Consider the following 25230-nt stretch of genomic DNA (forward strand, 5'->3'; position numbering starts at 1 on the left):
ATTCTCAGTCATATCTTTAATAACAAAGTATTTTAACTCCATGTGTCGACACAGGATTAAGCTCTTGTCGTTATTTGAAAATAACACGACTGCTTCATTATCACAAAAGATCTTTAGTGGTCTCTCAATAGAGTCCACAATACCAAGACCTATAATGAAGTTTCTTGTCCAAATGGCCTGTGACAAAGTCTCGTATAGAGTAATAAATTCTGCCTCCATGGTATGAGCAACAGTGATAGATTGCTTTCCACTTCTACATGAGACAACACCACCCGCTAGTAGAAAAATGTATCTAGTAGTAAATTTTCTACTGTCAATACACCCTCCTAAGTCCGCATCAGAGTATCCAACGACCTCTAGGTGATCAACTTTCCTATAGGTCAACATATAGTCTTTCGTTCCTTATAAATAGCGCATGACCTTCTTCGCTGCCGTCCAGTACGCAATACCTATATTTGATAGATATCTACCAAGCATTCCCACAACAAATGCTATATCAGAACGAGTGCAGGTTTGCACGTACTGCAAACTTCCAACTGCCGAAGCATATGGGATAGCTGCCATCTAAGCCATCGCAATATTATCCTAAGGATAGTCCTTTAAGCACAATTTATCCCCTTTCACTATAGGTGTCAAACCAGGAGAATAATTCTCCATCCCATATCTTTTAAGAACCTTAAAAATATATGATTTCTGAGAGAGGCAAAGGACAACCTTAGTTCTATCATGACGTATCTCGATTTCAAGGACATATGTGGCCTCACCCATGTCCTTTATATTGAAATGAGAGGAAAGAAAATATTTTGTTTCATATAATAGACTCAAATTATTAGTTGCAAGAAGAATATCGGCAACATATAAAACCAAAATTATGAACTTACTTCCACTAGTATTTATGTAAATGCACTGATTTGTTGAGAAACTCTGTTTTGATGTCACATAATATGATACACTGTCGTATTTGATTTTATATGATATGATAATATGTCCTCTTGAAAAATGTTATATTATGACTGAATATGTTTTGTCATAAATCTAACGAGTATTTGATGCAAGGATATCTCACCCAAAAAGGATGGAGACTTCCTGTTCAAGTACAACTAGTGCAATCATACTCCTTGAAGAAAAAGCTTGATGAGCCATGCATTCCTAAAGATCAACTGAAGAGATCGGCTACCTCAAGATGAAGATTTTTTCTTCTTTAGAGTCATATGTAACAGAACTTTCAGGAACATGCATATTGTATATTACATACTCATTCATAAAGACTATATCATAAAAGTATACGATAGTTTCAAAAAGCTCCTTTTTGAAAACTAATAATTGTACCTCCTTACAACCATTTATGAAAAAGGTATTTTGACATGATTTCAAAATGTAATAATTGTACCTTACATCATATACAAGACAACATGAAAAGAAATGTAGGAAAAAGACAAAACATGAAATCGGCTACATAAAGAAAACAAATATAATATGTTTTGAAAAGACTCTAGTTACCTTCTTTAAAGAAATATTTTTAAATATGGGTAAAAGACAAAACATGAAATCGGCTACATAAAGAAAAACAAATATAATATGTTTTTTGAAAAGACTCTAGTTATCTTCTTTAAAGAAATAATTTTAAATATGGGTAAAAGACAAAAGATGAAAATCGGCTACACAAAGAAAACAAATATAATAAAGTTTGTGATAAAGACTCTAGTTACCTTTTTACAAACCCATAGAATGTCGACTTACTTGAAGTCATCATTCTCTTTGTGCAAGCATTAAATACCTCCTGTAAGAAATCCTTGTTTAATATCCTTCTCAAGAATGTCGACCTTCTTGTAGTCCTCATTCTCTCTGAAGACTTTGAAAAACACAACATAAAGAAAACACTTGACATGACTATGTACAAATAAATATCTCAAAGCACTGATTGTACTTACACTCATTTAAAGTAAAGAAGTACTTATGTACCTCAAATCATTAATTAGAATAAAGACAAAACTACAATCCAACGTTCAATGTACTATTGTAAGAAATAGACATTTTACATAAAATATGTATTACCTAAAATATTACAACGACTAGTGTACCCTATATTTTACTTTTATGGAAAAAGGCATTCTCGAATTTCTCTAAAAGATGTTTTTGAAATGACATAACATTTCACATTTCAAAAAGGCTACGATTTCAAAATGTAACGACTACTTTTTTAAAAGCTATATAAACACACTCAAATAAACTATTCAAAAAGGGAATGGAATAGACGTGTGAGCTTACAACGAGAAAAATTCTATTCATTATTTGAAAAGAGAGCCTTGAAAAAGAAAGAGAAAAAGAAAAGAAAGAAAAGAGAAAAAGTCAAGTCCAGCTCTTTGACAAAGAGTATCCTCTGAGTGACAAACAGAACATTCTGAGAATCCTTCATTCGTGCATTCATATCATTCTGAAGGTTCTATAAGAAGTATTGTAACTCTGTTATTCATTGTATTCCTTCTTTGTTGAAAGAAGTAGACCTCTGAGAAAGAGGGTGTTGTCCTTCTTTGTTGAGAGAAGAAGACCTCTGTGGAAGAGGGTGTGCCCCTTCTCTGTTGAGAGAAGAAGACCTTTGAGGAAGAGGGTGTTGTACTATTTATCCGGTGACTCGGATGTTCAAGTGGTTTGCTTGAGGACTGAATGTAGGTCTGGGTATTGACCGAACCAGTATAAATTCTGTGTTTTATGTGTTGTGCTTTATTGCCTGATTATTTTATTTTATCGATCTTTATCGTATTTCACTATTCATCCCCCCTCTAGTGGAATTTCATTTGGTATCAGAGCAGGTTTGCTGGTTTCGACATAACAAGTCTTCCAGCACAAATGACATCTACCTCTTATGCTCGTGATATTGAAGGTCAACACACATCTCGTCCTCCTTTCTTCAATGGCTCCAACTATGGATACTGGAAGTGCAGAATGGCTATATTTCTCAAATCCATAGATTTTGCTGTATGGAAAATTGTTCAGCATCCATACACATCTCCATCCGCAGACTATAACTTATGGTCTGATGAAGAAAAGAAAATGGCAAACCTAAATGCAAAGGCTATGAATGCCTTATATTGTGCCATTGATCAGAACGAATTCAATAGAATATCTATATGTGAATCTGCATATGACATTTGGCATTCTTTGGAGGTTATTCATGAAGGAACCAACAAAGTAAAAGAAGCCAAAATCTCATCTCTTGTTAGAAAATATAAGTTGTTCAAAATGAACAAAGATGAACCCATCACAGAGATGTTTACCAGATTCACCAACATCACCAACGATCTGAAATCTCTGGGTGTAACATATTCCCAGACAGAAAAGGTGAAGAAAATCTTGAGATCTCTCACAACTGATTGAGAGAAAAAGACTACAGCTATTGAAGAAGCTCAAGATTTATCTAAGCTTACTTTAGACGACTTAATAGGCAATCTTATGGCCTATGAAGTCTACATGAAGGAAAGAAGGGAAGAAGAGCAACCATTAAAGAAAACTCTAGCTTTCCTAGCTCTATCTGAGAATGAAGACTCAGATAAAGAATCCGAAATTGCGCTACTAACCAGAAAATTCCAGCGCTTCATGAGAAGGAACTGGCTTCCAAACATGCACAAGAAAAGAAAAGATCCTAAGGAAGATCCCATGTGCTATCAGTGTAATAAGCCAGGTCACTTAAGGCATGACTGTCCCCTTCTCAAAAGAAAATCCAAGACCGAGGAACCAAAGAAGAGGTTCTTCAAGAAAAAGGCTCTGCATGCTCAATGGGATGACTCAGAACCATCCACCAGTGAAGATTCAAGTGATGATGAAGCCGAAACTGCAAACATGTGCTTCATGGCAAACGAAAGCTCTGTAAGTGAAATTTCTGATTTTTCCTTTGAAGAATATCTAGATGCTTTTCAAGAACTATTTAAAGAATCTAGAAAATTAAGCTCCAAAAATAAAACATTAAAATCTGAAAATTTAGAGCTTTCCCAGAAAAATGAAAAACTCAGCAGTGAAAACTCTGAGTTGAAAAAGAAAAATCTTCTTATTGCTTCTGAAATCTTATCTACTAGCTTCAAGACTAAAAATCTGCAAGTAGAAATTTCAGAATTAAAAAGTAAAACTGAAAACCTTATGAAAACGATTTTCAAGTTTACTAAAGGAAAAGAGAACTTGGATAAACTCCTATCTTCTCAAAAAGTCTCCTTCTACAAGAATGGTATTGGCTACTCTCATTTCAACAAGCCTTCTTGTATGAATCAAAAGACCACGTTTGTGAAAAGTTCGTCTGAACCAAATAAGGAGTATTATAATTTTTTTTACTCCTCTAAGGTTGTAGACAAACCCAAATCCAAATGGATATGGGTTCCAAGGTCTAACAAAAAGGGACCCGATTGGGTACCAAAAAGAAATTTTACTTGATGATTTGCAGGCTCCAAATAAGAAGAACAGATGGATTCTAGACAGTGGATGTTCAAAACACATGACAGGACATCCAGACCTTTTTGCTGTTCTTCATCATAAAGAAGGAGGAACCGTCACCTTTGGAGATAACAACAAAGGTTTGATAATTGACATTGGTAATATTGGTAACATAGATAGACCTCTTATCAAAGACGTTCTCCTTGTTAAAGGCTTAAAACATAACCTACTAAGTATCAGTCAAATGTGTGACACAGGTTATAATGTTAGCTTTAATCATGATGCATGCCTCGTAGCAGACACCAACGAAAACATCATCTTAAAAGGTATAAGAAAGAATAATATATATGAACTATACCTAGAAAACATCACAGAACATTGCCTTATAACTAATAATGACTCTCAACATTTATGGCACATGAGAATGGGTCATGTAAATTCTAAGTACATGTCTAAATTAGCTAAAAATAAGTTAGTACGTGGGTTACCCAAAATATCTTTTAAAAAGGATTATTTTTGTGATGCATGTCAATTAGGAAAACTGTCCAAATCATCTTTTAAATCAAAAAATATCATTTCTAGCAAAAGACCTCTAGAGCTTCTCCACCTGGATCTTTTTGGTCCTTCTACGGTAGCTAGTCATAATCACAATAAATACGTTTTTGTCATTGTAGATGACTACTCAAGATTTACTTGGGTGATATTTTTGAAAAACAAAAGTGATACGTTTTGTCAATTTGAAATTTTATGTAAAAAATTACAAAATGAAAAATCTTGTTCTATTGTTAAAATCCGTAGTGACCATGGAGGGGAATTTAAAAATGAACTTTTTGAAAATTTTTGTAACTTGCATGGTATTTCTCATAACTTTGTCTTTCCTAGAGCTGCACCTCAAAATGGTGTAGTAGAAAGAAAGAATAGAACCCTTCAGGAATCTGCTAGAACTATGTTCCAACACAATAATCTTGCTAAATCTTTTTGAGCAGAAGCTGTTAATACTGCATGCTACATAACAAATAGAGTTCTCATTAGACCCTTATTAAATAAAACTCCCTATTAACTATTCTATGACAGAACTCCAAGAATAGACTATTTCAAAGTCTTTGGTTGTAAATGCTTTATCCTAAACACAAAAGATAGCCTAGATAAATTTGATGCTAAATCTATTGAAGGCATATTTTTAGGATATTCAAGTCATAGTAAAGCATACAGGGTTTTCAATAAGTGTTCTAAGTCTATTGAAGAATCTATGCATGTTAGTTTCTGTGAATCTATTGATCAATCTGTTCACAAGCAAACTAACGATGATGATGTTGAAAGTACAGATTTATTTTTAGATAACACAGATAAGTCTAATGAAGATGATCATCAAAGAACATTTGTCGATATCAAAGATCATCCTCAAAAGCAGATTTTGGGAGAACTGACAAAGGGGGTTCAGACTAGAGCTCAGTTAGAACGGATTGCAAATATGGCATTCATTTCTCAACTTGAACCAAAGAAGATTGATGAAGCCATCATCGATGAGTTCTGGATGCTAGCTATGACTGAAGAACTGAATCAATTCCAAAGGAATGAAGTTTGGGATCTTGTACCAAGACCAAAGGATCATCCGATTATTGGGACAAGATGGATCTTCAGAAACAAGCTAGATGAAACAGGTAATGTTATAAGAAACAAGGCCAGACTAGTAGCTCAAGGATACAACCAGGAGGAAGGTATTGATTTTGATGAAACATTTGCTCCTGTTGCTAGACTTGAATCTATTAGAATGTTTTTAGCATATGCAAGCTATATGGATTTCAAATTATATCAAATGGATGTTAAAAGTGCTTTTCTAAATGGATTTATAAATGAAGAAGTTTATGTAAAACAACCTCCAGGATTTGAAAATGAACAATATCCTGATCATGTTTTCAAACTCAAACGTGCTTTGTATGGTTTAAAACAAGCACCTCGTGCTTGGTATGATAGACTTAAAACCTTTCTGTTAAAAACTGGTTTTCTGTAGGCAAAGCAGACTCTACATTATTTGTTAAAATAGTGAATAATCATACCCTAATTGTTCAAATATATGTAGACGATATTATCTTTGGATCTTCTAACAACACTTTTTGTGAAGAATTTTCTAAGTCCATGCAGAAAGAATTTGAAATGAGTATGATGGGAGAACTCACCTACTTTCTTGGACTGCATATTAAGCAAACCAAGGATGGAGTTTTCATCAATCAATCTAAGTATGCTCGTGAACTTCTGAAGAGGTTCAACATGAACTCAACTGCTTCAAAATCTACTCCTATGAGCACTACTACTGTTTTGGACAAAGATGAAGATGGCAAGTCTGTTGATACAAAGGTATACCGAGGTATGATAGGATCACTTCTATATTTAACTGCTAGCTGTCCAGATATTATGTTCAGTGTTTGCTTGTGTGCTAGATTTCAGTCAAATCCAAAAGAATCACATCTTAAAGCTGTAAAAAGAATAATGAGATATTTAAAAGACACAGTTGATTTTGGATTATTCTATTCAAAATCCTCTACATTTGATCTAATCTCATACAGCGATGCTAACTTTGCTGGAAGTAAATCTGATAGAAAAAGCACAAGTGGAACATGTCATATGCTAGGGCACTCACTTGTATCATGGTTCAGTAAGAAACAAAACTGTGTATCCTTATCAACTACTGAAGCCGAATATATTGCTGCTAGCCTAGCCTGTACACAAGTTATCTGGATGAAACAAACCTTAAAAGATTTTGGTTTAAATTTTGAAAATACAACTATCTTCTGTGATAATACTAGTGCTATAAACTTATCTAAAAATCCTATTCTACACTCACGAACTAAGCACATTCAAATAAAACACCACTTCTTAAGAGAACAAGTCTTAAACAAAATAATTAAACTGGAATTCATACCCACAAATCAACAGTTAGCAGACATTTTCACTAAACCATTGAAACATGAAGACTTTACACGAATTAGAAGAGAACTAGGAATATGCAAACTAAGTGACTTATAAATTAATCATACTTATTATAATACTTCTTAAAATCTTATTTTAAAAGTTTTTTTTCCGATTTTTGTTAGTCAAACTAGATTTCCATATTCACGTACACTTTAAAAATCTTATAAGACACATTCTTTATGTCTTTCAACTTGTCAACTTTTCAAGTAGACATCTATTATGACTTCTTGTCCTATCTCCTTTCACTTATATCCATAAAAACTAATTATATTAAAAGCTATCATGACATTGTTCACATCACTCATCTCATAACTCCTTTATTATTTTTGTCCTTTTGTGAAAACTTCTCTTACGATAAATTGATTCACCTTCAACATAATAACATAATTAGTTTATGAAAAATCTTGCTTTTCAAATTTTTGGTTAAATTCGGATGATTATTTTTTTTGGTTCTTTTACCTTATTCTAAAGATCTAGTTACTATGTTCTCACGTAAATTTTTACTATATCATGTGATATCTCATATATTACGTACACTCTATTATATCTCACATACATTTTTACTATATCATCTTTTATATCATAGCCTAAAGAACCATCTATTATCATCTCTTCATGTTTTACATCTTTTACAAAAAGTATTGTAAAAAAACTTGTACTCCACCCATTAGTACGTTTTGTATCACCTTTTTATCTCTCTCTCTCTCTACATTATACATAGCTCCTTCTCATCCGTGACCATGACTCTCTCACACATTTTATATCTCTCTCCAATCGAGACTCATTAAAACCTTGTCCTTCATATTTTTTATTCTCATTAGTACCTTTAGTACTTTTTCTCTCTCTCATACGAATTGAGCCTCCATTCTTGTCAATTCATGTTTGTGACTCCTCTACTAATTTAAAACTTAACTTTATTCTTTAAAAACTATGAACTTCCTCAAATCGAGTTTCTTTAAAAATATGTTTATCAAATAAACATTAATTCATGTCAATCATAACTTTATCTCATGTCTTTCATCTCATATCAATCATGAATTTTTTATTACTTCTTATCCTACTCGACAATCCATATATGTCATCTCACTTTTCTCCATGACTACTCTCACTCCTTCTACACATATCCATAATTTTTTTTTCTTATACAAACAATTATTACTCTTCATTCTTAAATATCTTTTTGTCTCATCACTATTTATAGTCAAAGCGTGTCCCTCTCATCTTTACGTATACTCATAAAACAATACCAATGTGAAGACACATTAATCATGACATATTTTTTAAAGCATTCTTTTCCTTCAAAAATGTCATATCTTTCAAACCACATATCCGTATCACCCTTCTTTATGTCTATTCATTCTTCTTCCACGCCTATCAAAATATATATTTATTAAATAACCAATTATTGCCTCTCACTCACTCATCTTTGTTTGTCTTATTCCAAAATCACACTTCACGAATTTGGAATGCTTCCATATCAAGTAATATCATGTAGTTAAAGTTGTTTGTTTTATTAGGCCATTATTTTCTTCACTCTCTTCAATAGGTTACTCCATACTCCATTCATAACATTTCTCACTACTCGATACACTCTCCCATAGTATATTTGTTCAAATCTATGTCCTTCTTAACTTACCTACCAATATGATACACTATCTTCCACCATTGATTTGATTTGTCATTCACAAGCCCCTTAACTTACAACTCACGAATTTTCTTATTCAAACTACAATCCAAAAATCCTTCACGTCCAATATCATTCATTTCTTATCACCATTATTTCTCTTCTTCTATTTATTAGATTGATTCATATCTCATTCCCACAATTTTCTCTATTCTCTTACAAACCCTTACTCGTTCCAAGATCTTCTCTCTTGCTCGTTTTCTTTTTGCTCTTGCAATGGCATTCTCTGGCACATCCGACTTACTCCAAGCTTCTGAGTTGAGATTTCCTGATCTCGTTCACACTTATCACTCCATAAAATCTTTGACCATCCTACCAGGCAGCTTGATTCACCTTGAAGCCCTTCCAGCATTTGACTTACAAACTTCTCTTTCTGAACTTATTCTTGTTCTAGCCTCTCCAAAACAAATGCCCATCTATCCTCACCTTATCAAAGTTTTCTACACCAACCTTTCTATCGACCATGATCACTCTTCTATCACTTCCATGGTACATGGAAAAATTTTCTCCTTTGACATATCTCAGTTAGGCAATATTTTGAATATTTCTTCTTACGGTATTGAACTTCCCAACGTTGTTCCTCTCGACCACTCTGTGTTTCAGAAAATCCTCCTCTCCACTCGCTCCACTCACTTCCCATGGCATGAGAGCAATCTCCAACCTCATGCTCTGTTGTTGTCCAAAATTCTTTCCTCCAATATCGTCCCCAAGTCGCCCTCCAGGGGATTTATTGCAAATGAAGTCTCTCTTCTTCTTTATGCCATCTTCTCTGCCTTTCCTATCAACTGGTCCAGTGTCATCTTCCACAACATGATCAACTTTCGTTCTTTTAAGTCTCTTCCCTTCGGATACTTCATCTCACTCATTCTTGAATTCTTCCAGATTCCTCTTGCAACCGATGTCGTCTACTACTCAAACAATATAATTGATGACTCCTCTCTTCATTAAGAAGAGTCCTCTCCTCTAAACTCTGACGACGAAGGCCCTCACGAAGCAGATCACGCAGCAACTTCTGACCTTGACATCTTCACAGCTATTGTCAATATTCAGAACACCCAGGATCTCCTTCTAAAGAATCAAGCTTCACTACAACTCGGCCAAGATGCATTACTCCAAAAGTTTCACCCTTCCTACGGCTCAAAATAAACCTTTTTTTTGGTCTGTAATAACTTTTAATTACTTTTGGTCTGTAATAACTCTCTTACTCTGATCCCTTCCTTTTTGTCCATGACAAAGGGGGAGAAAACCTGTCTCCATTATTGGAGAAATACTCTCTTTAAACATTTTTCAATATTTTATCATATTATTATTTCTATGCATAATGTCTCTTTGACAGGGGGAGCATATTTTGTCATCATAAAAAAGGGGGAGAATGTTGAGAAACTCTGTTTTGATGTCACATAATATGATACACTGTCGTATTTGATTTTATATGATATGATAATATGTCCTCTTGAAAAATGTTATATTATGACTGAATATGTTTTGCCATAAATCTAACGAGTATTTGATGCAAGGATATCTCACCCAAAAAGGATGGAGACTTTCTGTTCAAGTACAACTAGTGCAATCATACTCCTTGAAGAAAAAGCTTGATGAGCCATGCATTCCTAAAGATCAACTGAAGAGATCGGCTACCTCAAGATGAAAATTTTTTCTTCTTTAGAGTCATATGTAACAGAACTTTCAGGAACATGCATATTGCATATTACATACTCATTCATAAAGACTATATCATAAAAGTATACGATAGTTTCAAAAAGCTCCTTTTTGAAAACTAATAATTGTACCTCCTTACAACCATTTATGAAAAAGGTATTTTGACATGATTTCAAAATGTAATAATTGTACCTTACATCATATACAAGACAACATAAAAAGAAATGTAGGAAAAAGACAAAACATGAAATCAGCTACATAACATGAAAACATGAAATGTAGGATATGGCTGCGGATACGGGGTACAACAATTTTTATGAAATTTCCAATATAACTTGTATATGAAGGGATATGGAATGATAGTCAAAATAGACTAATAGAGTGTCTGTGTGACATAACTTGTTGGATAGTTATGTAGGTTGTAGTGTGACAATCTTTTATGGTTCTTTTTGCCTTTTAATCACTATCTTTCTAGGGTGTTGATTTTGTTTTTAGGAAGCCGAAATTCAGAATGCCTCTCTTCTTAATTACCTCTGATAAGCAGATAATATGCTATGTTATTCTTCAGCAGTGATTACCATGAGACTGACTATGAATTACAGAGATTGTAAACTTTATAGCTGAAAATATGGCTATGGATTTGCAACTACATTTTTTTTATACATATATCTTCATAGATGACGATATAAAGGGTGTATCATAGAAAAAAAATCTATTGCTAGGGTCTTTAGTTTGTATCATTTTCTTAGACAGGTGCTCCTTTCACTATCAGGAAATTAGGCCCCTACTTGTTCATGTTGACCCTGTGCAATGAATCCTAAATTGGCTTATTGTCAACAACAACAACAACAACTATGCCTTCATCCCAACACAATTGGGGTCGACGATATGAACCAAAAAAGAATATCATTCTGGGTCTTCCACATGAATCCTTCTCCTCCAATCATTTCTATCCAATGCCATGTCCTCGGTGAGGTTCAAAGCATTCATATCCTTTCCTATCATCTCCATCCAAGTCTTCCTAGGCCTACCCTGACCTCTTTTAACTAATATATTTTCCCATTTCTCCATCCTTCTAACTGGAGCATCATTAGGCCTTCGTCGAATATGTCCAAACCACCGTAAATGATTCTCTCTCATCTTATTTTCAATGGATGCAACACGTACCTTCTTACGTATCTCCTCGTTCCGAATCTTATCTTTTATTGTATTTCCACACATCAATCTAAGCATACACATCTCACTTACACTCATTTTTTTAATATGATGTCTCTTGGTAGCCCAACATTCCGTACCATATAGTAAAGTGGGCCTAATAGTCGTCCTATAAAACTTTCCCTTCAACCACAATGGCATTCTACGACCGCACAACACTCCAGTTGCACTTTTTCATTTCATCCACCCAACCTTTATCCTATGATTTACATCTCCATCAATTTCTCCATACTTTTGAATGATAGATCCCAAATATTTGAAACAATCATCCACCGGTATTTCTTGCTCATCAAGCTTCACTACACTCCCAGCACTACTTCGTTGCTTACTAAACCGACATTTCATATATTCTGTCTTACTCTTACTCAACTTAAAACCTTTTGCTTCCAATGTCTGTCTCCATAATTCTAACTTAGCATTAACCCCAACTCTAGACTCATCAATCAAAACAATATCATCAGCAAACAACATACACCACGACACATTTTCTTGAATTGATCTCGTGAGCTCATCCATCACTATAGCAAATAGGAAAGGGCTTAAAGCAAATCCTTGATGTAACCCAACCGTTATAGGAAAATTGGTTGTCACCCCTCCACAAGTGCAAACATTGGTTACTACTCCTTCGTACATATTTTAATTATACTAATGTACTTGAGAGAAACACATTTCTTCATTATTGTCCACCAGAGAACATCCCTAGGTACTCTGTCGTATGTCTTCTCCAAATCAATAAAAACCATATACAAATCTTTGTTCCTCTCTATATCTCTCAATACGTTGTCTAAGAAGATGTATAGCTTCCATAGTTGATCTTCCAGGCATAAAACCAAATTGATTCTGCGATACCATGACAACCTTCCTCAACCTATACTCAATCACCCTCTCCCAAAGTTTCATAGTATGACTCATGAGTTTTATACCATAATAGTTTGTGCAATCTTGTATATCACCCTTATTCTTATATAGAGGCACCAAAGTACTCTTTCTTCACTCATTAGACATCTTATTTGTCCGCCAAATATTGTTAAAAAGATTTGTCAACCATTCTAAACATTTCTCTCCCAAGCATTTCCAAGCCTCGATAGGTATACCATCTGGGCCAACTGCCCTTCTTGATTTCACTTTTTTCAAAGCCTCTGCAATTTCTTTCTTTTGAATCTTGCACATGAAGTCACGATTCATCTCATGAAAATGAATAGAGAAGTCTCCAACACCCTGAGCATGACTTCCATTAAATAGCTTATCAAAATAATCTTTCCATCTCTCCTTAACCTCTTCATCTTTGACTAAAACCCTTTGCATTTCATCTTTGATACATCTAACCATACTCAGATCCCTCGATTTCTTATCTCTCATCTTTGTAAGCCTATAAATATCCTTCTTGTCCTCCTTGGTATCCAACTTGTCATAAACCTCCTTATATACCTTATCCCTCACATTTTGAACTACTTTTTTAGCTTCCTTCTCAATTGACTTATTGGTAAGAACAAAAAAAAAGCCGTGGACTGTCTGGGTGCTTTTCTATCAACTGAACATGTAATTATTGTGCATCTCCATCTTGGAGCTCTGACCTTGATCTACATGTTGAGCACCTGTTGGACAAGCAATCAAAGTAGTATCACTAAATCGAGGTTTATTCTGTTATCTCGATTTAATTCTTCATGTGGGTTTACATGCTACCCTTTATCACAAGAATGAATCATATGATTCATGGAGATGAACACTACTTTATGAAATGTCATATTTTCATGTACTACACTATAATTCACCTTCAGTGCCTTAGCATATTGAAATTACCTTTATGAATAGGTTAGTCTCTTACCTATTATATTGGTCATTTATACAAAATCAACAATTTACAAAGCCATAAAGAATCAAATTTATATACACAAATGTGATCACTTAATGTATTGTCATACATCAGAAGAAATAAAAAAGACCCATCTCCTTTACATGTTGGGAATACAATCCCGGTGCTAGCCCTTTAGTAAGAGGATCTACAGTCATTTTCTTCATTCCAATTGTATCAATACATACCAGATGATTCTCAGTCATATCTTTAATAACAAAGTATTTTAACTCCATGTGTCGACACAAGATTAAGCTCTTGTCGTTATTTGAAAATAACACGACTGCTTCATTATCACAAAAGATCTTTAGTGGTCTCTCAATAGAGTCCACAATACCAAGACCTATAATGAAGTTTCTTGTCCAAATGGCCTGTGACAAAGTCTCGTATAGAGTAATAAATTCTGCCTCCATGGTATGAGCAACAGTGATAGATTGCTTTCCACTTCTACATGAGACACCACCACCCGCTAGTAGGAAAATGTATCTAGTAGTAAATTTTCTACTGTCAATACACCCTCCTAAGTCCGCATCAGAGTATCCAACGACCTCTAGGTGATCAACTTTCCTATAGGTCAACATATAGTCTTTCGTTCCTTATAAATAGCGCATGACCTTCTTCGCTGCCGTCCAGTACACAATACCTGTATTTGATAGATATCTACCAAGCATTCCCACAACAAATGCTATATCAGAACGAGTGCAGGTTTGCACGTACTGCAAACTTCCAACTGCCGAAGCATATGGGATAGCTGCCATCTAAGCCATCGCAATATTATCCTAAGGATAGTCCTTTAAGCACAATTTATCCCCTTTCACTATAGGTGTCAAACCAGGAGAATAATTCTCCATCCCATATCTTTTAAGAACCTTAAAAATATATGATTTCTGAGAGAGGCAAAGGACAACCTTAGTTCTATCATGACGTATCTCGATTTCAAGGACATATGTGGCCTCACCCATGTCCTTTATATTGAAATGAGAGGAAAGAAAATATTTTGTTTCATATAATAGACTCAAATTATTAGTTGCAAGAAGAATATCGGCAACATATAAAACCAAAATTATGAACTTACTTCCACTAGTATTTATGTAAATGCACTGATTTGTTGAGAAACTCTGTTTTGATGTCACATAATATGATACACTGTCGTATTTGATTTTATATGATATGATAATATGTCCTCTTGAAAAATGTTATATTATGACTGAATATGTTTTGTCATAAATCTAACGAGTATTTGATGCAAGGATATCTCACCCAAAAAGGATGGAGACTTCCTGTTCAAGTACAACTAGTGCAATCATACTCCTTGAAGAAAAAGCTTGATGAGCCATGCATTCCTAAAGATCAACTGAAGAGATCGGCTACCTCAAGATGAAGATTTTTTCTTCTTTAGAGTCATATGTAACAGAACTTTCAGGAACATGCATATTGCATATTACATACTCATTCATAAAGACTATATCATAAAAGTATACGATAGTTTCAAAAAGCTCCTTTTTGAAAACTAATAATTGTACCTCCTTACAACCATTTATGAAAAAGGTATTTTGACATGATTTTAAAATGTAATAATTGTACCTTACATCATATACAAGACAACATGAAAAGAAATGTAGGAAAAAGACAAAACATGAAATCGGCTACATAAAGAAAACAAATATAATATGTTTTGAAAAGACTCTAGTTACCTTCTTTAAAGAAATATTTTTAAATATGGGTAAAAGACAAAACATGAAATCAGCTACATAAAGAAAAACAAATATAATATGTTTTTTGAAAAGACTCTAGTTATCTTCTTTAAAGAAATAATTTTAAATATGGGTAAAAGACAAAAGATGAAAATCGGCTACACAAAGAAAACAAATATAATAAAGTTTTTGATAAAGACTCTAGTTACCTTTTTACAAACCCATAGAATGTCGACTTACTTGAAGTCATCATTCTCTTTGTGCAAGCATTAAATACCTCCTGTAAGAAATCCTTGTTTAATATCCTTCTCAAGAATGTCGACCTTCTTGTAGTCCTCATTCTCTATGAAGACTTTGAAAAACACAACATAAAGAAAACACTTGACATGACTATGTACAAATAAATATCTCAAAGCACTGATTGTACTTACACTCATTTAAAGTAAAGAAGTACTTATGTACCTCAAATCATTAATTAGAATAAAGACAAAACTACAATCCAACGTTCAATGTACTATTATAAGAAATAGACTTTTTACATAAAATATGTATTACCTAAAATATTACAACGACTAGTGTACCCTATATTTTACTTTTATGGAAAAAGGCATTCTCGAATTTCTCTAAAAGATGTTTTTGAAATGACATAACATTTCACATTTCAAAAAGGCTACGATTTCAAAATGTAACGACTACTTTTTTAAAAGCTATATAAACACACTCAAATAAACTATTCAAAAAGGGAATGAAATAGACGTGTGAGCTTACAACGAGAAAAATTCTATTCATTATTTGAAAAGAGAGCCTTGAAAAAGAAAGAGAAAGAAAAGAAAGAAAAGAGAAAAAGTCAAGTCCAGCTCTTTGACAAAGAGTATCCTCTGAGTGACAAACAAAACATTCTGAGAATCCTTCATTCGTGCATTCATATCATTCTGAAGGTTCTATAGGAAGTATTGTAACTCTGTTATTCACTGTATTCCTTCTTTGTTGAAAGAAGTAGACCTCTGAGAAAGAGGGTGTTGTCCTTCTCTGTTGAGAGAAGAAGACCTCTGTGGAAGAGGGTGTGCCCCTTCTCTGTTAAGAGAAGAAGACCTTTGAGGAAGAGGGTGTTGTACTATTTATCCGGTGACTCGGATGTTCAAGTGGTTTGCTTGGGGACTGGATGTAGGTCTGGGTATTGACCGAACCAATATAAATTCTGTGTTTTATGTGTTGTGCTTTATTGCCTGATCATTTTATTTTATCGATCTTTATCGTATTTCACTATTCACCCCCCCTCTAGTGGAATTTCATGATCAACAATGTTTTTAGTGAATCCAAAGTTCATAATTACCTGATTGAACTTTTTATCACTGACGGGAGGCCTGTTTAAGTCCATAAATTGACTTCTTCAACTTGCAAACTAAATTATTCGAGTCATCTATACTGAAACCAGGAGGTTGTTGCATGTATACCTCCTCATCCATATCCTCATTCAGAAAGACAATTTTCATATCTCTCTGATGTAGCTCTAAATCAAAATGAGCTACAAGCGACATGATTATTTTCAATGATTTCTTAGTTGAGACAGGAAAAAAAGTCTCATTATAATCAATGCCCTCTATCCGTGTGAAACCTTTTGCAACAAGCCTAGCCTTTTACCTCTCCATATGACCTTTAGAGTCTATTTTGGTCTTATAGACCCATTTATAACCAACAAGTCTAACTTCATTAGGTCAAGGTACAATATCCCACACTTGGTTCTTTGCCATAGAGTCAAGTTCTTCTTTCATAGCATTGATCTAATGTGTTGATCTTTTACTTTCAATGGCTTCTGCAAATGTGAATGGATCTTCATCAATCTCTATGAAATCATTAGACTCTTGTAAATACACCACATAGTTCAGATGGATAGTAGATTTCTTGATTCTCGTTGACCTCCATATAGGTGCTACAGGTAGTTCAAATGACATGAGAACACATCCTATTTCCTGAGAAGATGCTTATTTCATGCTTTGTTGGTTTTCTCTTGTTCAGAAATGTCTGCAAAGAGTTAGCAATATGTACTGTGCACCAGAATCAATCCACCAACTATATAATGAAATATGAATTAAATTGCACTCATGAGAAACAAATGACTTATTACCTTTATTTTTGAGCCACTTCTTATACTTCAAACAGTCCACCTTCTTATGCCCCTTCTTCTTGCAGAAGAAACACTTTATAGAAGAGCCTCTTGACTGGAATTTAGCTTTAGCCTGAGAGTTTGAGCTCTCCCAAGCAGTTTTCTTCTTGAAGGAGTTTTTTTTTGGTCTCGACCTCTGTTTATTCTTATGAGAGGCCATATGTGCACTTGGCACCCTCTTACCCTTCAATCTCTCCTCTTCTTCAACACACTTGGCCAAGAGGTAACTAAAAGAGTACTCATCATTATGTGTGTTGTAAGAGATTTTGAAGGGTCCATACTCAGTAGGTAATGAGGTTAAGATTAGATGGACCAAGGAGTCAGAGATGACAAACTTCATGTCATTCAGTTGAGTTGCAATATTTCTCATTTTTAAAATGTGCCATCGGATCTGAATATCACCAAAATATTTTATAGACACTAATTTGGACATGAGCGTACTGGCCCTTGCCGTATTAGAAGTGTCGAATTGAGCCCCAATGGCTCTCAAAAATTCCTTCATTGTCTTGCAGTGAGGAATGACGTCTCAAATATTCTTTGTTACTCGAGATTGCAAAAACAACATGCTAAGTCTGTTCGAGCACTCTCACTTCTCAGAGGCAGCCTTCCGATCGGTTGTACTATGCTCTATAAGAGCAGGAGGTTCATCAATTCTAAGGGCCAGATCTAGATCCATATAGCTCAAAGTGAATAACACAATTTCTTTCCAATCAGAAAAATTTGTCCCGTTTAGAAGGGGGGTATTACTAGAACCGTCGATAAGGAAGGAACCTGATACAACAAAGAACGAAAACAAGACATTACTATTATTGCTCAGACGCGATTTGTGTTGAAAAGGTAAAATTGAGACCCTTTATTTTCACCTTTTCTGAGACAAGCATAATTGAGCCATTGTCATTCCACTTTGGTGGAAACGACAATACTCATAGTTGCTCCGTTTCTTCAATTAATAAGGAATTGACTTCAGTTGATGAAAGTAACAGATCATGTAACCAGAGGCAATTCAACAATATACCTTTGGGTACGAGCATGCTTCATGGGCTGGAATACACATCTACTATTACACCCTTTGTGATTTTGAAACACAATGACCTACCTTTGGGTAAAATCGATGTTTCATAAACTCAAACACAATCATAATAACGAATCTTAATACGGTCTAAAGAATTTGCAATCAAGACAACTCAGATCACTTTGGTGATTACATAAATTGGTTAATCAAGATCTTTTACCGAAAACATATTCGTATTATGGAGCATGCCCATGCACACATTTTAATGCATGAATATTCATGACAAAATACAAGTTCATGCTTCAACTTATATGCATAAACTAATTGTTACGAATTTAATCATAATTCATGCCTAAAACCATCATGCATAACCTAACTAACATAAAACACATGAATCAACATACATAAGTCATGCATTCTTTAGAATAAACACTTTATACAATATGAAAAATAACAAAAGCAAGCTCATATGAGTAAAACCCGGGGTTCACAAGTTGGAACCGGTCTGAAAACACCCCAAACTGACCCTGAACTGGTCATCAAAGGGTCTGAATCAGTTTTGAACCTTATGAACCGGTGCCAAGTATGAACATAAGTTTATAAAACCCTATAACCATATGCCAAAATTCTTGTATCTTTATATATTTATGACAACAGGGTCTTAGCATCTCAGAACTGGTGAAAAAACTGAAAGGAATCGATTAAAAAAGGCTTCGAACCAGTCCCCAAAAGGGCTGTATCAGTCCTTTATCCAGTTCAGGTTCAAATAGTGTATGGACCCTATTATGGATCCAGGTTTGGCCAGATCCAAAGAGGATCCGGGTCTGACGTAATCCAAATCTGGATCTGAGTCTTTCGGATTATATCCAGACTCGAATACCTAATGGGTCTGGATCATAACATGGTCCAACCAGATCAGATCAGACCCGAAACCAAATGGGTCTGATTCTGATCTAACTGTGTCGGATCCGATCACTGACCCGAACCCCATAGAGTCCAGGTCCGACCCGATCCACATAGGATCTGGATCAGACCCAGATTAGATCCAGACCCGAATTCCTAATGGGTCCAGATGTAGAGTCAGACCTAAGTGGATCCGAATCCTATGAATTCGACCCCCAAAATGGATCAGACCCAGACCCGGATACCGAATGGGTTCGGGTCCAATCCTGGGACCCGTCACCCAATGGATCCAGGCAAACCTAATCCACCCAAGATCCGAGTTTGAATCAGATCTGCCACCAGGTCAGAATACCCCGTCCGACTCAGGTCACCCAATAATAACATAAAAGATCGTGAGTTCAGTTTCTTAGAAACCGAACTACTTCACGATCTAAACAATGACCCACATCGCCTAAGAGCATTAGTCAGCAACCCACGTCGCCTGAGTGGCAGCCTGAGGTCATCGGCACCGACGGCCAGCCGAAAGGCCACCAGTGATGGCAACCGTCCCCCATCAGTGTCACATTTGGGGTTAGAGGAAGAAAAAAAAGGGAGGGTTTTTCAAATCTTCAATTGCTGCATGTCGCTGGACGGCGAAAGCACTCCCTTCCCCCCGCCCCCCCAATGACATCCTGCGGCAATCCCGATGCCGCCAGACCATCCTACAACCCTACAACGTAGGTAAAATGCGATCCACTGTATTTTTTTTGATCTTCTATTTGATGCCGGTGATGCTTGGCCGGTAATCGACAAGCCACGTCGCCCCACGGTGACGGGCTGCCGCCTTCAACCGACGACCTGTTGTTGGCTAACTGTATCCAGTGCCACCAGCAAAATCGTCGGCGGTCCACTGGCGACAAACAAACGGCAAAAATTGGATCGGGTTTGCCGGGAAACGCTGTCGCCCCATGGCAACAGTTGTTGGAGTCTAGGCAACCATTTGCTGAATACAGATGAGCCATGTCACCCCACGACAACAGGTTCAATCTGTTACAGCCACCCCATAGCACCTGCAACTTACCTCGCCCTATGACGACAGTCGCAACAAATGCTAGAAGGCCCTACACGCACCCACGCGCAGCAGAATGCGTGGGTCGTGAGCCCATAACCCAATGTTGGCGCATTCTGCATAAACAAACACATAAAGCATACCTATAGTCGCCATAAAGTGCAGATGCAAGGTATTCAGCGTTCTCCTCAGCTGGTCGATGCCCATGATGAGCCCATGCCTAAGATCGACGATGAGCAGGACCCTGAACCCAGTTAAACTTTAACGTGAACTAGGCTAAGGCTATGCAATGTCACTCATCATCCATTGCAGCCAGCCATCCCTTTATATAGTGGAGGAGGGAGAGGAGGTACAATGATTCCACATTCACGTAACCTTCTCCCTTACTGCATTAACCGCCTTCTACTATCATGCCCACTGGCCCACTAGCCCACTACCTTATTTTAATGTCCAACCAGGTCACCCAATGGGTTGGACCCAGAGCTGTATGTCCAACATTTTGGAGTAACAAAATCAGAGCGTGTTAATCATCATCTAAACACTATCAACGTGATGAACTTCAGCATGTTTATAGTACTAAAATAGGAGAGCATTGAAGTCCATGAACTTGATTTCTCTGGAAATCAACCGTACTATAAGGAGCTGAACCAGTAAAGACATTTCCTTTCATTGCTCTCATAATACTGTGCACCGAATAACTGCTTACGTCTGAACTTTATATGAGTGCTATGTAATTTAGGTAGCATGTTACTCAAGGCAACAATTTAGAGTGTGGACGTCCGAAGAATGGAATTTATCATTCTACCAATCAAAGCAAAATTTTATGTCAGAACAAGTTTGTCTGTAAGACATTCTTCTACTTGAATGATAATGAAATAGTGACAGCAAATTTAAATAGGGAAGATCCGACACACAAATTCCAGAAGGCAAGGCCCATTTGTACTTGGCAATATCCAGTTGAGCATATCATAACAAGCAACCCTCGAGCTTTGACAACTGGCACCCTCAGTTCTCTTCCTCTCCCTTAACAAGTACTCCATCAACTAATTTTTCTTCTTCTTTTCTTGTAGATTTACAGTTTCTAATCTTCACTTTTCCATTTCCAAGCATGTTTCTGTACAAAGATATGTTACTTCAAAATGCATAGTTTTAAATATTCAGTCATCAATCTCAAGCGACTATACAATTGATTCTTAATCTGATTGTTCCAACAATAAAATGACCCCGAGATGCTCCAGTTGCTCTCTGTCTGCACCCTTGATCCCTCAGGTGGCCCTTTAGATAGTCCATACCACCTTTGTTCTTGTGTTAAAACACGGAAAAGAAAGCTTGACATATAAGGCTAAGGGGATGGTGCCTGGTCTGTCCTACGCAAGCAGGGGGGAAATATTAAGAATGATAATGCCTTGCAGGGAATAACTCAGTTAAGAATAGAGCTCCATACTGTTTTCACTCAAAGGTCCAAATAGCTAAAAGCTCATACCAATCTAGGAGCTTCACCAATAATCTCTGCATGAACATAAACCTCCAGTAAAATGGTGGAAGCGTGCACGGTCTCTGACTATAATTTTCCTCTCATAAATTCTACATGTAAGCTTGATCAGTTCCTGGCGGGCGCTGCATATCCTAAGGTTTTTTCTGACAAGAATGGGAGAACCATGATTGGTGCTTAGAAGACCAAAGGCAACAGCCAACTTCTCACTATGAAAGGAGAGGGCATTTTCCTTCTCCTCTTCATCTTTGTCATGCAACACAAAAGATGTTTTTGGGGCATACCCAAGTAAGTAAGTAACCTAGCCCTTGCACCAATCTCATCCAACTTCTCATAGATCTCCTTTCTCCTTTTGTGTTCTTGGTCTCCCATGACAAAATTATGAATCACACCGTCCACCTCAATGTAGCTAAAACTAGGTGTCTTGATAACATCCACACGCTTCATGGCTTCCCTCGTCCTCCCCACATCTTCCCAACGAGCACACGCAGCATATACATTGGACATGAGCACAAAGTCCCTATTGTTATTGAATTTCAGCTCAACTGCATTGCACGCTCAGCTAGATCAGCATTACCATGAGTGTAACATGCACCCAACAAGCTCTGCCAGAGGACCACCACCGCCTCAATAGGCAAACTGACAATCAGATTATATGCTTCTTCCAGGCTGCCAGCACGGTCCAGTAGGTCTACCATACAACCATAGTGTTTGATATTTGACACAACACCACAGTCCTCCATGAAGGGCAACAATTCACGTCCCTCTTCCACCAACCCAGCATGACTGCATGCACCCAACACAGCCAATAACCTGACTGAGTCAGGTGCCGCCTTTGCCGTCTTCATTCTCTTATACAACCCCAATGCATCATGAGCACGGCCATGCATTGCTAACGCCATTATTATGGTGTTCCACGAAACCAAACTTCTCTGAGTCATTTCATTAAACACTTGGCATGCCCGAATCGCACGCGCGCACTTTGCATACATGTCTATCAGAGGATTTCCAACAAACACATGGCGATCGTGCAAGTGCTCTTGGGCGTACGCATGCACCGATTCGCCATCATCTAATGCACCCAATTGCGAGCACACAGACAGCGCCCCCAAGACGGTGACCTCGTTGGCCCGCAAGTCCTGACTCAGCTGCATGTGGCGAAACATCGCCAGCGCGTCAGTGGAGCGCCCGCCCCGAGCGTAGCCCGTAATCAGGACATTCCAGGCCACGATTTTCTTTATTAGGCATTTCGTCGAACAGTTTGCGTGCGTCGTCCAAGACACCCGTCTTGGCGTAAAGGTCCATCAGAGTCGTCTGCAATAGCGGGTCCGAGCCAAACCCGAACCCGAACCCGAACCCGAACCCGAAGATCTGGGAGTGGAGCTTCTGGCCTTCCCTGATGGCCAGGAGGCGTGCGCACGCCTTCAGGGTCAAGGATGCGGAGAGGGCATCGGGCGGGAGCGGTGTCTGGATCCGGGCGTAGCTGGAAGATCTCGCCGGCGTACTTAAGGAACTCGCCGGCGGAGAGGAGTAGCATGGTGAGGGCGTGGGAGCTGCGGAAGAGGCCCGTGACGACCATGTGGGCGTGGAGTTGCTTGAGGTGGGCGAGGTCAGTGCAGCGCTGCAGCTGCGACAGGGCTGAGGAGGCTACTGGGTCGGATCTTACTGGGTTTAGTGCCTCCATCTCTCCTTCCGTCATAAGGGAGATCGATATCATATCATGGTGATTTAAATTTAAAACAAAAACAAAACCCCGTTTTTTCACACATATAACTGATAAATCTGATTATTCTTTCAAGATATTTTAAACAATATCAGGATATTTGTCGCATTGAGTAGCACTCTCACTCACCCCGTTCTCGAGTGTAAATGGATCGAATTTAGCATACTAGTTTTTGGATACGGACCTTAACATAGAGCCCGAATATGCGCTTTGGCTGTAGGCTTGGATCTGAATTGAAGAACAGCATGTAAATTTCGTCAGTGCTAAATCATTTGTGTGTGATACAGTTTTTTCCCCATAAAACAAGAGATTCAAGTCACTTTGGAATGTCGGAGAGATTTAGCCTGCCCCAATTCAAATACAATTTGTTGGACTCATTCAACCTGTTGCTTAAAAAATGGCGCCATGATTCAGGCCAATGGCGATACACCTTTATCCGATTCATATGCACCTCCAACCATTTGACAAACGTTTTTATCCGCAAAGTCTTGTTTTTCAAAAACTTGCGAGAAATTGATTTTTTTTCTTAAATCTTGCATTTTTTTTTGGCAAAATCTCGACACTAAAAAAATAAATTAAAAAATATTTCTAATAAGAAAATATTAATAAACATTATTTAAAAATAAAAATACATGTTTTTTTCATGATAAATAGCCGTTTAAAACGTAAATATCGCGTTTAAATGGCGGTATTTATGTTTTTTCATAAATCTCGCGATATTTTGAAAATCTCGCAAGAAATTGCCGTTTTAAACTTTCAGGCAATTTCTCGCGATATTATCTCGAGATTTTCATAAATCTCGCGATATTTGTCACTATGCCTCCAACATCGCAGGAGGAAAAAATTCTGAGACATAAATGGGTCGAAGGTCAAACCTAGATCACCGCCAGATCTAGATTCAAGTATCAATGAAATGGATCTAAGTGTTTCTTTTGTGTTTTCGCAACTTGTTACGTGTTGACTGTTATGCGTTGTTAGGCTTTAAAGTGATATTCAATTTTGATTATTAAGTGAAATCTGTTTTCTAAGTTGGTTAAACGAATTGTTAATGGTTAGTATTTCTGTTAGCACAGGTTATATCATTTCACGAATTTTCAGTGTTAGGTATTTAAAAACACTGGTTTTGGTTTCTTTGAGAGAAGCACACCAACTGTTTGGTGAAACACCTCAACGACAAAACTGAACCCGTGAGGTTCAGTTTTTTGGCAGCCTAAACACCCTCTCTTAAAGACTGATTTCCCGTAGCGTTAGGTTATTTTTATCGGCATTTAATCATTTTGGGGACTCTGTTTACCGGACTGATTGGGCCCCTAAAACAGCACCCCAAACCAGTCCCAATTGTTGCGCCAATTAGTCTTGGATTTCTGTCATTTCTCCTTGTGTGCTTCCATGATT

At 36.8% G+C, this 25230-nt stretch overlaps 1 pseudogene; it reads right to left on the reverse strand.

Annotated features, from left to right (window-relative positions):
• Positions 1 to 22648: 22648 nt before the first annotated feature.
• Positions 22649 to 23278, reverse strand: LOC149811970 (pentatricopeptide repeat-containing protein At2g02980, chloroplastic pseudogene; annotated as a pseudogene).
• Between the last annotated feature and the right edge of the window lie 1952 nt (positions 23279 to 25230).

This window comes from Nuphar pumila, chromosome 17 (assembly GCF_984573655.1).
Source record: "Nuphar pumila chromosome 17, dmNupPumi1.hap1.1, whole genome shotgun sequence".
NCBI lineage: Eukaryota > Viridiplantae > Streptophyta > Magnoliopsida > Nymphaeales > Nymphaeaceae > Nuphar > Nuphar pumila.